This window comes from Eurosta solidaginis, chromosome X (genome assembly GCF_040869045.1).
Source record: "Eurosta solidaginis isolate ZX-2024a chromosome X, ASM4086904v1, whole genome shotgun sequence".
NCBI classification, from domain to species: domain Eukaryota; kingdom Metazoa; phylum Arthropoda; class Insecta; order Diptera; family Tephritidae; genus Eurosta; species Eurosta solidaginis.
In genome coordinates, this window is record NC_090324.1 from 128,837,975 (window position 1) to 128,851,637 (window position 13,663).

General features: G+C 41.0%; 1 protein-coding gene and 2 pseudogenes across 1 annotated transcript in view; all 3 read right to left on the bottom strand.

The window, feature by feature from the left end:
• Positions 1 to 13,663, bottom strand: part of LOC137235148 (glutamate receptor ionotropic, kainate 1-like) — a 2,828,327-nt gene that overhangs the window by 629,496 nt on the left and 2,185,168 nt on the right. The window lies entirely within an intron of this gene.
• LOC137234524 (large ribosomal subunit protein uL10-like) lies at positions 8,074 to 10,427 on the bottom strand (annotated as a pseudogene).
• On the bottom strand, positions 10,732 to 11,555 carry LOC137234525 (putative neutral sphingomyelinase; annotated as a pseudogene).

Genomic DNA, 13,663 nt, shown 5'->3' on the forward strand with positions numbered 1-13,663 from the left:
CTTTATCTGTCTTTGGTAATGAATTATTGAACTTTTTCGGTTTTTCAAAATTTTCGATATCGAAAAAGTGGGCGTGGTTATAGTCCGATATCGTTCATTTTAAATAGCGATCTGAGATGAGTGCTTAGGAACCCACGTACCAAATTTCATCAAGATACTTCAAAATTTACTCAAGTTATCGTGTTAACGGACGGACGGACGGACATGGTTCAATCAAATTTTTTTTCGATACTGATGATTTTGATATATGGAAGTCTATATCTATCTGGATTCCTTTATACCTGTACAACCAACCGTTATCCAATAAAAGTTAATATACTGTATCATTATGCGTCATGCCCACCTATGTCATGCATTTGCGGCATTACGCATCCTGAACTTCTATGCCAATACATTTTTGTAATAGCATAATCATATTACAATATTATGCGACATAAATTACATTGACCTAACACAGCGGTAAGCCAACATCAATGGAATGCCGAATATGAAACCCTTGTCAGTTCACACATTACAAATTTTGCTTAGTCACTCGTTCCGGTCAATACACTGCCGATCGTCAATGTTAGTTTGCCACCAAAATATTTACATACAACCAATAAAGTGAATTAACCAAATATTCACATACAAACATTTTACATGAATAGCAATCTGCTGACTTTGCATACAAATACCATTTATACAAATCTACATATAAGCATACCATTTATATAAATCTACATATATGCATACTATTAATACAAATCTACATGTATGCATACCGTTTATGCAAATCTACATATATTGTTTAGGCCCAATGCCTAACTTTCACTTGATTGACGGCGCCCCTCCCTCATGTTTTAATAATATTTCCAGCCACCCACACTCACGCCGCATTTCTGTGCATGCATGCACATGCATGCGGTTCACACACATGCATGTGTGTGTGTGTGCAGGTTGTCAGCACCCATGCACGTATACGTAAGGGTGGTTGTGTGTGTGGCTTTTCCCCTCCTTAATACCAGAGGACTTTTTTCGCGGCTTAACGGTTGTCATCAACGGCACAACCGGCCTCTTTCTCGATCAACCGCCTAACGATACGCATTGTCCAAGGATCAACGCCGTACTTTTGTATACAGGTAAAATATCTCTTATCTCTTTTGCACTGTACTTTTCTCTTATTTTGATTAAATCCCATTATAACGAGGCAAATCCTCTTGTGTTTTTATTTATTTCTTTTCTGAGTGAACCTTCCCGAGATCGAACCTTGTGCGCCTACCCACTGCCGGTTTACGGCGCACTCAGGCCGAACATTGGTCCTCGTCACCGAGAACGGAAAGCACCTTTTATAATACAGTCCACTACTTCATACAGAATAATCAACGTGTAAGCACAATCTGCCGAGGAAAATTTTTGTCTAGAGGATTATTTGACCCAGCAGCCAAAAACGCAGAAAGGAGTTTTTCTATATCTAAATACCAGAGCCACAGCACATTTTTCCTACTAAAATTTGTTTGCCACAACACATATCAGCAGAGCCACCGGAGCCACAGCACAAAGAGAAGTAAGTGTTATATTTCTTGCCATTTTTTTTTTTAAGTGTTAGTAAAGAAAAATAAAGAAAACACCCGTGTTGTGCGCGAAATATTGAAATCGAGAAGAAGTGTAAAAAGTGAGATTATTTAGTGGGCACCATTTTTCCATTTTAAAAGTTAAACCACTTGATTTGTTAATTTATTTCGGTCCTTGTGGTTATCTGGTTTATCTCCCCACCAGTGGTAAAGTTTTCCAGACACAACATAAGGAAGAGGTAACCTAACCTCACTTTCCGTACTATATTGAATAGTTTTTTTTGTTGCTTTTTTTTGCACATCGCAAACACGAATTTAACTTCAATTTAACTAATTCGGTGCGCACTTCACTTTAAAAATTTTTTACACTTTTGTTTTTCCGCTTATTTTCGGTTTCAATTGCAATATCGCACGCACTTTCTAAGCCTTGTTCACAATTAACCCATTGACTGTGGAGATGGCGAGTGGTCCCTTGTTTGCTGTTGTCGCTACTGAGACACAAAGCCCAAATTAAACTTTTTGTTGTTGACGCGGCTCTGACAACGTAACCAAGACCATGGAAACCTACATCCGGTTAGTAGAATTAATCGCAGAGTTTGATACAGATTACAGCCTTATTCCGGAAAGCGACCATAGCAAACACACCCTTGCGATACAGCAGGAAGGGTTTCTGCCCTTGTGGAAGAAGGTAAAGTCTGCGTTTGATTCGCTACTAGGATCTGATGACGTATCAGAGGATGACGTTATGGCGATAAGAAAGAAGCAAAAAGGAGCATACGCAATCTACATGCGATGCTTAGCGTCTATAGCGGCTGAGGCAGAAAAATAAAAGAAAGAGGCCAAGAACGTCAACCCTGAGCATGAACCTCATGGGCATAAAATTCGCCTCCCTGCTTGCGACACGGAAGTTTTTAAAGGGGATTATCTGTCTTGGCCAACTTTTCGCGACCTGTTCACGGCAATTTATATAAATAATTCTAGCTTGAAAGGGGTTTAAAAGTTATTCCATCTCAACAACAAAACGCAGGGCGAACCAAAAGATATCGTTAAAAAATGCCCTCTCACAAATGAAGGTTTCGATATGGCCTGGAAAAACTTGTGTGAAATATACGAGAACAAACGTATCTTAGTTAACACACAACTACAAATTCTATTTAACTTAAAAAAGGTAGAAAGTGAGTGTGGTAGTTCAATAAAAAAGCTACAAAATGATATAAATAATTGTATTTCGTCCCTCAAATGCCACAAAATTGACACTTCCAATTGGGACGCAATCCTGACTTATCTCTGCTCAACCAAGTTACCATAGAGCACGTTGGCTCTTTGGGAGCAAAGTATAGACCATAAAATGGACATATCCAAGTGGGAGGATATGGGCAAATTCCTGTCTAATCGGTTTCAGACACTTGAAACAGTGTCTGGTTTTACAGGGCATGCCACTTCGAAAGTGCAAAAACCAAACGCGTCGCGACAATCGTAAGAAACCCCTACGAAAAGACTTGGTGCTTTTCAAACAAAATTATCCAAGCAAACAATTAAATCAATTTGTAAAATGAGTAAATCCCATAAACACAGATTACGCAACTGTTCCCCCTTCTGCGAGTTAACCCCAGTAGAAAGGATTAAATTTATAAAATCCACAAGTAGCTGCCTGAATTGCTCATCCCCAGGACACACCGTGACGAAGTGCACCAGTTCCTACAACTGTTCCAAATGCCACTCTCGCCACCACACGCTCCTGCATGCGCATACATCTCAGCAAACTGCTCTGCGTAATCCCTTGAAAGATGGGGATAATATCCCAACAACTTCGGCACAGGCGCGACAATCTGCGAACCAGAATGTAAAATCCTGTCATGCCAATTCCAGCACAGGCGTGCTATTAGGAACTGCTCGCGTACCCATTCGCCATAATGGTACCGACTTCTCCGCACGGGCATTAATCGATTCAAGTCTGAATGTTCCTTTATAACTGAAAGATTGAAACGCAGAATCAATTTGCCAGCGAGAAAAATGCATGCCCAAGTTTCAAGCATCACAAATGCGGTGTCAGCTCAGGTGAAAGAGGCATCCAAAATTGAATTACGTTCACCAGTGGATGCCTGCTTCAGCCTGACTGCACCCGTTCTAGTCCTAGCCAAACTCACTGGGAATCTTCCATCCTGCCATATCAACGCCATGACTATGCAGGCATTCCCAAACTTGGTTTTGGCAGACAAGAGGTTCTACATCAACGAAGACGTAGACCTCATACTTGGAAGAGACATATATCCCCAAATTATACTGAGCGGTCTGAAAAAGAATGTACTAAATACACTTTGGCCCAAGAGACAGTGTTCGGTTGGATACTAACCGGTCGCATCGAAGCACCGAGGTTGCGTTGGACAACCAATTAAAAGCTTTTTGGGAGGTAGAAAATGTTCCCAAAAACAAAATGCTTAATGAAGAAGAAAGGTATTGTGAACAATTATTTAAGGACACAACAAAACGTGATGAAAGTGGAAGATATACAGTTTCGCTACCATTTAGGCAGGATTACCCTGAGAAGATTGCATTAGGACCGTCCCTAAAGCGGACATGTTCACAATTCTTCAGAAATGAGGGGCGATTACTGAAAAACCAAGAGTTAGGGAAAGAGTATGTTCGGGTGTTATCCGAATACGAAACGCTTGGACATATGAGAAAAATCAAAACCAATATTCCATCCGACGATTCAGATAATTATTTCCTGCTCCACCACGCCGTTGTAAAGGCGGAAAGTACCACTACCAAAGTGCGCGTCGTCTTCAACGCGTCAAGTCCGACAGCAAATGGCATTAGTCTAAACGACATACTCCACCCAGGTCCAGTACTCCAAGCAGACTTGCCTATTTTAATTCTACGTTGGAGACTGTACCGCCTTGTCTTTAATAGTGACATAGAAAAGATGTATAGGCAAATTTGGGTGACCGATAATCACGCCAAATTTCAAAGAATTGTCCATCGAACATCCCACAACGAGCCCATCAGTCTTTACGAACTAAAGACTGTCACCTTTGGTGTAAAATGCGCCCCCTAACTCGCGACACGGTCACTTCTACAATTGGCTAATGATGTAGAAAATACCCACCCAATAGCATCGGGTATATTACGCGAAAGTAAGTATGTCGACGACGTTTTATCTGGAGGGCATACAATAGCGTCAACGATCAAAGCAAGAAACGAGATTCGCGAAGCATTACACTCAGCTGGCTTTCCATTGCGCAAGTGGACATCAAATTGTGAGGAAATCCTTCAGGACATCCCCAAAACGGATCTGCTCAGCGAGGACTTCCTAGCGTTTGAAGAGGCTAGCTCGGTGAAGGCACTCGGAATACGATGGAACGCGCATTCAGACATGTTTTACTTCACCGCAGGAGCTTTAGAGAATGGCGAGAACATCACCAAACGCGCAATCCTATCCGCTATAGCCAAACTTTGGCTGGCTTGCACCAATGGTCATTGTGGCAAAAATACTAATGCAGAATATCTGGTTAGAGGGCACCGGGTGGGACGAACCTGTCTCCCCAACTACCTTAGAACGGTAGGAAAATTTCACCCAACACTATAGCGAAATAGATAACATTAGGATACCGCGGTGGGTAAATTTTTCACCGGAAGACGACATAGAAATCCACGGCTTCTGTGACGCTTCCGAGAAAGCATATGCGGCAGCGGTATACATGCGCGTGAAAAGAGACGCTCAGGTTTTCATACACTTACTTTTAGCAAAAACCAGAGTAGCTCCAGTGAAAACCATCTCGCTATCACGTTTAGAACTCTGCGGCGCCGTGCTGCTTGCAGAAATCATGGAATCAATATTCCGAAACATTCATTTGGGAGCAGCAAAAGTTCACCTCTGGACGGATTCAACCATCGTACTAGCATGGATAAGAAAGCCGCCCTGTTCCTGGTCAACTTTCGTCGCACACCGAATCACTAAGATCATCGATATGGTCGGTAGCAAGGACTGGCTTCACGTGGACTCGGAATCTAACCCAGCGGATCTAGGAAGCAGGGGACTACTTCCATCAGATTTGGTCAACAGTTCGTTGTGGTGGCGGGGACCTTCTTGGCTGCAAGAAGACAATTCCCACTGGCCAGCACAAGAGACCGAATACAAAACGTCCGTTGAGGAGAAGAGGGCACAATCATATGCCACGACAAGGGTAGATCATATAGATATTCTTGACCGGTTTTCAGATTTACCAAGAGCTTTGAAAGTCCTGTTTTATGCTAGGAGATTCTATAAAAGAACGCATCCTAAAACTAAAGCCGTGTTCCAAGAAAAGTCGTGCAAAATCTCAGCCGATGAGAATTAGTCAACGACTTAGGCATTAACACGAGTCTGTCAGAAACAATTTTAAGGGACAGAATATTTAAAATTGAAAAATAGGGAACCTATCGATCGAAAGAGTGAAATACTGTCACTCAACTCATACATCGACAAAGATGATATTATTCGAACAGGGGGATGTCTAGGGGCTTCAAAAGACATGTCATACAACGAGCGGCATCCGATCATCATACCTTACAATTGTAGGCTGTCTCGCCTTACAGTTATGATGGCTCATCATGACTCCCTTCATGGCGAGAACCAGCTCATGCTCCGTCTTATCCGAACCCAATACTGTATACCGAATATCAAGACCATGATCAGAGCCATCATCCACAATTGCATAACCTGCATTATTCATCGAAAGCAGGCACAGTCCCAACTTATGGGTACCCTTCCCTGCGAACCGATCACTTTTACCCGCGCGTTCACCAATACTGGGGTAGACTTCGCGGGGCCTTTCGACATCAAAAGCTACCGCGGTAGGGGATGCCGACTGTCAAAAGGCTACGTATGCCTTTTTGTATGTTTCTCCACTAAGGCCATCCACTTAGAAGCCACTAGTGACCTTAGTACCCCAGGCTTTCTCGCAGCCTTTGCGCGGTTTATCAGGAGAAGAGGATGTCCGAAAAACATATACTCCGACAATGGTACAAATTTTGTCGGAGCGTCAAGATCTTTACGATCCGAATTTAAAGCCTTCCTGGCAGAAAGCCGAGACAACACAGTATCAAAGTACAGCCATCAAGCATTAAGCTGGCATTTTATTCCCGCCGCTGCTCCACATCTGGGCGGCTTGTGGGAGGCGGGAGTGAAGATCTTCAAAAGCCACTTCAAAAAGATCGCTTCTCCCAACAAATATACTATGGAGGAGGTCCAAACACTTTTGTGCAAGATTGAGGCATGCCTCAACTCGCGCCCACCCAGTCCAGGGTCGAAGACCCAATGGATGTGGAACCACTAACCCCCGGACATATCCTAACGGGCAGCCACTTTCTGGCTCCGCCAGAGCCAGATGCCAGTGAGAGCTCTGCTTGGATGATCAACCGATGGCAGAAACTCAAAGCCCTCCAGCACACTTTCTGCAAACGATGGAAGGTGGCATATCTATCCGAACTTCAAAAACCAGTGAAGTGGAAGAATCCCAAAGAAAATATAAAAGTGGGAGACCTCGCTGTCCTCAAAGAGGGCAACTTATCTCCCAACGAATGGAGGTTAGGTAGAGTCGTCAACGTACACCCCGGCGAAGATAACCGAGTACGTGTAGTCGACCTCCTAACCGAGAAGGGTCAAGTCAGACGACCTATGGTCAAACTGATCCTTCTTCCTACGGAGATAGATTGTGAGAGGACCACGAGTTCCTCATAACAATTTTTCCGTTCCTCCACATCCCTCCTTTCAGAAAAATCAACCCCAGCTCTCGTCCCTCCGAAACGAGGCCAACCAACAACCCTAACGCAGATCCGATATCTGCCACAAAACCGAAAGGCACTCGGCCCACTAGATTTTAATTTTTAAAAACCAACCCACAATTCACCCGCTCTTCCAGAGCGAGGACAGCAAATCAACCCAAATTCACCCGCTCAACCCGAGCGAGGATGACAGAACACCTACACACTCGGCCAAAGGCGCGAGGCCAACAAAATGTATCAGGATTCATCCCATCACCCAAAAAACTTGAAATAGCTATTAAAAAATAGTTAAAATGGAAAGCAACCGTTTCCTTCTTAACTATAAATACAATCAAAATAAGAATCCATGCGCAACTACCCATAGAGGTTGCACCTAACCAAATACGTGCCTCTTTTCGAAAAGGAGGTATCTTCTTTTCCAGCAACTGCAGAAAAAATGAAATTCTGAGTTTTTTTTGTTCGTGGTGTTCTATTGTTCGTATAATTTTTTTTCTTGTAATTGGCTACATTGAAGGCGAAAGCACCAAGCAAAACCGATGTTTCACTCGATTAGGCATTCAATAAAGCAATAATGAGACAGTTGCGAATTTGTATTTTGTATCGAAGATTGAGTTCGATAGGGCTTTAATGTAGAAAACTTTTATAATTATTTCATTAAGCCTCTGTGTGAGATTGGCATAAAACTCATTATTCAATCAACAAAGATAGCCAGAAAAAAGTTTAGAAAGCTGAATTGAAAATGAGTCCAAACTTTCGATCACCTGCACCTTAATGCATTGACTCCACCAGTGTGTTGACCATGGCATGTAAACTCATAAAAAACTAAAACGAAAAGTGGTGCTTGCGCTATTGGTACAACCACAGTCTTTAGAGGATTAAAATTTTTGCCAAATGTAAAAGCTTCTGTCATAGCCCGTAGTCGAATAGACCAAAAACCATCATCTTCTTCAGATTCCGACTCTTCTTCCTTAGCTTCTTCCTTCTTTTCGACAGCAGCGCTCGCGCCAGCCGCTGGTGCAACTGCAGCTGCGGCAGCAGCAAATTTGCTGTTGCGAGCTTTGGTTATATGGCAGAAGAACAATGTCATCGACAGTTGCTTGGTTGTGATAAAATATCATAAGGAAGGAAATACCATGCACCTAATTGGAGATATTAACTAATATGATAGAATTCACAACACTGTACGAATTATTACTGACAAAGACAAAGAATAAGAAAAATTTGTAACTCGTTTCGAATTAGGCCAACATCACCGACTAAGTGGTGCTAAAATACGGTGAGGTGTAGTGAAAAGTCTTTCCGAAAGTGCTGAAAAATTGTCGAAAAGTATTTTAGAAATATCAGGTGTATAAGTGACAATTATATGAAAACGGTTCACAGGGCACGTTCCACTGGAAAAAATCTTTATATCCAAACCCAATCAATAACACGCTTAAATTTTTCTAAAAATTTAGTATAAGGACATATTCTATTGAAATGTACTTTTAGCAGCGAAAGCAAATTAAATGTGTCATGGAAGAAAAAAACCAAGAAAAATATGGAAAACAAGAAATAAGACACTTGTCGAAACGCAATCTTGCAATCGTATATCCACAGTGAAACATGAGCGGCTAGGTGATGGTGTAGAGTGTTTGGCCTTAGGCGATGTTGAAAACTTGGTTTTCATAGAAAGTTCCATGAATAAATGAGACCTTCTGAACATGTAAAATAATAATTGAGTGCCGAAAAATTGAGTTTAGATCGATGATGGGCTTTTTAGCAGGACAATGAACCCCACCACACTGCGAAAATTTTCAAAGACCGGATGCTGTAACACACTCCAAACATTTAGATCACCCACCACATTCACTGTACCTCAACTTATCTATCATCTATGGAAGAACCTAGATAGAAAAATTCAAAAAAGGACCATTTGTAGTAAGATATGCTCAGAGCCGCTATTTTAGTGTAATGGCAGAAAATTGTATCGGGGTGAGATCAATACTTGTTAGTTCCATTACACATCGTTAGCAATATGTAATGAAGGCAAATGGAAAGCACACAAAGCACTGGAAACCAAAAATATGCAGTGTATAGATATTTCGTTCATATTCCTTTCTTTTTGTAAGAATTTTGACTTTGGTTTTTTTTTCCATTATGTAAAACTGTATTAATATCACTTTCAAACAAAAAAAAATTTCTATTGTGTCACCCAGAAAATCCTTACGAGAGGTAATAATAAATAATTAATTTCCAAGAGTTTGCTGGGATCTTTGGTAACTTCTTTGATGGGAGCAGCTTCTTTGAATTCCACTTCGGTTGAAGCAGCAAGTGCCAAAAGATTCTTGAAACCATTGGCAATGCTGTGCGGTGCAGACACACAGCTGCTAAATTGGCAACTCCCATTTGGAATTTGACGCGCAAATCCTCTGGTTTAAGGTCCACGATTTCAGGTGAGAAAATAGAACCAGGATCGTAGACTTGAATGATGACCAAACCATATGAGAAGGGCGAGATGTTTAACATATTCAGCAGTGTTGCTTCGGAAGCCCCGACCTTATCACCAGGTTTCAAAGTAGGTATATCGTTGATGATTTCAATAGTACCCTTCGAAATCTTGGTGGGAATAGATAAAGCTTTGAAGATAGATGTTTTCTCGGGACCCAAACCAGTATTTTGTGCTGGAATAACGACATGTAAAGGGGCAATAGCGCCAGCACGGGCAGGCGCACGCACTTTTGACTCGAGCAATTTATCACGTATTTCGTTTAAGTCACCCTTGGTAAATACGAAGCCAACATTTCCTTTGATATGCGGCAACAATTTCTCCTGCAAACCATTATTCTCCAAATGTCCTCGTATAGCTTTGCGCATCATTGTATTTTTACCCATGAGTACAACGCCCATGCCACGCAAGCTGGTACGGATATTTTGCATCTGTTTTAGATCCAACATTGTCAGCGCCGACAATAAAACGTTTCGGATATTCATCAAAAAGTTCAACAGCTTTCAGGAAATATTGAGCTTTCCAAGCAGCTTTGTTCTCCCTAACCATCGTGAATCAAGTAGTGTATTAGGGACTCGTAAATCGAATTTAAGAACAAAGCGCAAACGTGTGCAATCGACGGTGTCTTTGACCAAAACTCTATTGATAGATTTGGATTTCAAATCAGAACGAAAAAGGGACCCGTACATAAAAACAGCAGTCAGAAATAATATATATGATGATAGTAAGCACATCTATAAAAAATAGTGCTGTTATATATATATAAATATATATCGATATTTATATATTAATGGTTAAACAATCTACACATATACCTACATTCATATACGTGATGTGGCAAATTATTCGCTTGCAAATTGTGCATTTAGAGTTGAGACGTTTTTTGAATAATATTTTTACTGATTGTGTCCTCTTATTTACGTATCGGCATTAGTAAGCCCACAGTTTTACATCTGCATGCCCTGGCAGTTCTTGTGACACATTTTTCGAAGTGCAGCAGTCTTGCATTTTGGATATATACAGGAGTACTTTGTATGTTAGATCATTAGGCTGAGAATTTAAGTCACCCGCCAGCACTTGTAAAACAGATTCGCTTCTAGTTGCACGTATAAATTGTGCAGTATCAAATGCCTGAATAACGCGATGTGGTTTATAACCGTCATTACTGTTATATTCCGCATGCAGGTGCGTATTATAAATGTACAATTTGCTTGTTGACTGGTATTCTACATAATCCAACGCCTTTGCCACCAAACCAATCCGCATGCTGTATCCTATGAAAATAGCCATTAACACTCCATGGATGAAAAAAACTTAAGATAGGATATTTAGAGAGTACCAGTAAACCAGAACCGATTACACCGCTTTAAAAATAGTGAGCATAAGGCAGAACGGCCTCAGTAGCCCTATTCAGTTTAGCACAATCCTTACGTGACCATACTTCTTGTAAAGAAACTATATCGTATTTACCCGTGCTGAGTTCTAAGCCAGTAGCATTGATACGAGCCTCTCGATCTTTGGTTACGAAGGGAAAAGGAATGCCCCACACATTTAATGTTAATATATTTAAATATAGTAGCATTTTTAATTAAATTTATCTCTTTGAGAATTTAACACGCCACATTTTGACGAAGTGTATATAAGGCCACGCCGTAGTAAGAAATGAAATGAAAGAACGGAAAATCACTTGATACACTTCCCGTTGTTTCAATTGATAGGAATTTTACATTCTATACGCGGGTATGTATGAAAGTGCGTTTTTTTGTCTTTGCCGTTGGTATGCTGGTACCAGTGAGCGGAATTCTAAAATGGAAATAGTAGTAGTTGGTAGTTTTTACCAAGAAAACAAAAGCTACAGTTCATATTTGTACCAAACAATTAATAATGTATTGTAAAACAAATAACGCGCATTTCAAGGAAATGACACCTTTAAAACACGGAAACAAGACAACATTACATGTACATTTGTATATACCTACATAGCTTATGACTATAGGATACTCACTTTTTTCCTGTATCGTGAGTGTGAAATACTGACAAACATGTACCAAAACGTCTAATCACAGCAATAATATTCCAAAGTACCAAAAATACTGCCACAAAATAACCGATTTTGGTATGTTATCGTTTACGTAAAACTTTTTATTTTCGTTCAAATTATTCACGGGAAAAAAAACTGAGAAAAATAGCGCAGAAAATATTTGCGTGCTCAGTTACTATATTTATCTCATCAAAAATTTATTTCCTGTTTAAGTTCTTCACAAATTTTTCAAAATTGACTGATTTGGTTAGTATCATCAATAAAACAGGACTACAAGCGTACTTTGGGTAAACTTGAACAAATAATCGAAGGGCAATACAAAAAAATGATTCATTCTACTAATTTTTCTCTTTTTATTTTTTTCTTTATATAGCATACAATTTTGCTGTCCATCCATTTTTTTCTTTTTTTTGTGGCGGGCAGGAAATTTGTTGGTTTTTAGCACCAACAACACAAATAACAGCGAATCAAAAGAACTCACGCTTTCTACCCGGTTCGGTACCAGAATCTGCGAACCGAAAATCGTAAATGCTAATTTTTCTGCAGCACTAGTGTACCCGTGGCTAACTAAAAGTTCTTCACAAATTTTTCAAAATTGACTGATTTGGTTAGTATCATCAATAAAACAGGACTACAAGCGTACTTTGGGTAAACTTGAACAAATAATCGAAGGGCAATACAAAAAAATGATTCATTCTACTAATTTTTCTCTTTTTATTTTTTTCTTTATATAGCATACAATTTTGCTGTCCACCCATTTTTTTCTTTTTTTTGTGGCGGGCAGGAAATTTGTTGGTTTTTAGCACCAACAACACAAATAACAGCGAATCAAAAGAACTCACACTTTCTACCCGGTTCGGTACCAGAATCTGCGAACCGAAAATCGTAAATGCTAATTTTTCTGCAGCACTAGTGTACCCGTGGCTAACTAAAACGCTACCGGGTGACACAAAATAAACAAAATAAGGCACTAAAGACCCAGGCACATAACGTGCAGGGAAAGAGGTCATTCACATAATGTGCGCCAAATATTTTTTTGCAGCAACAGATGTTTTTCCCCCTACACACGCGCTAATAAAATTTCCTAACCACGATAATCAAATTAAGGCCTACTCGCCACCGAAGGCGTGACACTGTCATTATAAGTAAAACGAGTTTCATTTTTTTGTTTTCTTTCACACTCTGCATAGAATGACTCGCTACGCATCGTTGCGCAAAAGAACCGAACACCAGGCCGGTCGCTACCCCAAGCCGTGCCCTCTATGTGACGCTCAACATCCCAGTCGCTCGTGTACTGTCTACCGGGCGAAGACCCCTCTACAGCGGTTGCGCGAGATCATCCGCCTTAACTATTGCCAAAATTGTTTATCGATGGTACATCGCGCTAAAAATTGTTCCAGCGCCAGCAGGTGTTGACAATGTGGTCGACCACACCACACCACACTACATTTACCTATGGAAGATCTTCCACGACAACCAGAGCCCTATAAAAGTTGGGCACAGCAAGTGGAAGAGGAGGAAGAGGAAGAGCGCGAAATGATACGGGCATCCAGAGAGAGTAGGTCCCACCACGCAGGAGAAGAGACGGATGAAGTGCAATCCATTAACGCTTCAGAGTCAGCTTTTTATCGCGATGCACCGGAAAATCACCAGGCAGAAGCAACCACAAAGTCGCCACAACCGTACATAGGGGGATCGGACCCACGGCCGTTCCGATCCCTGTTAGCCCATGAAAGACGGAGCCAGAGTGGCGCGGAACCACGGCCTTCCCGCTCACTCAATAAATGACACACGCAAAGTCATCCAATCAGCCACGAACGT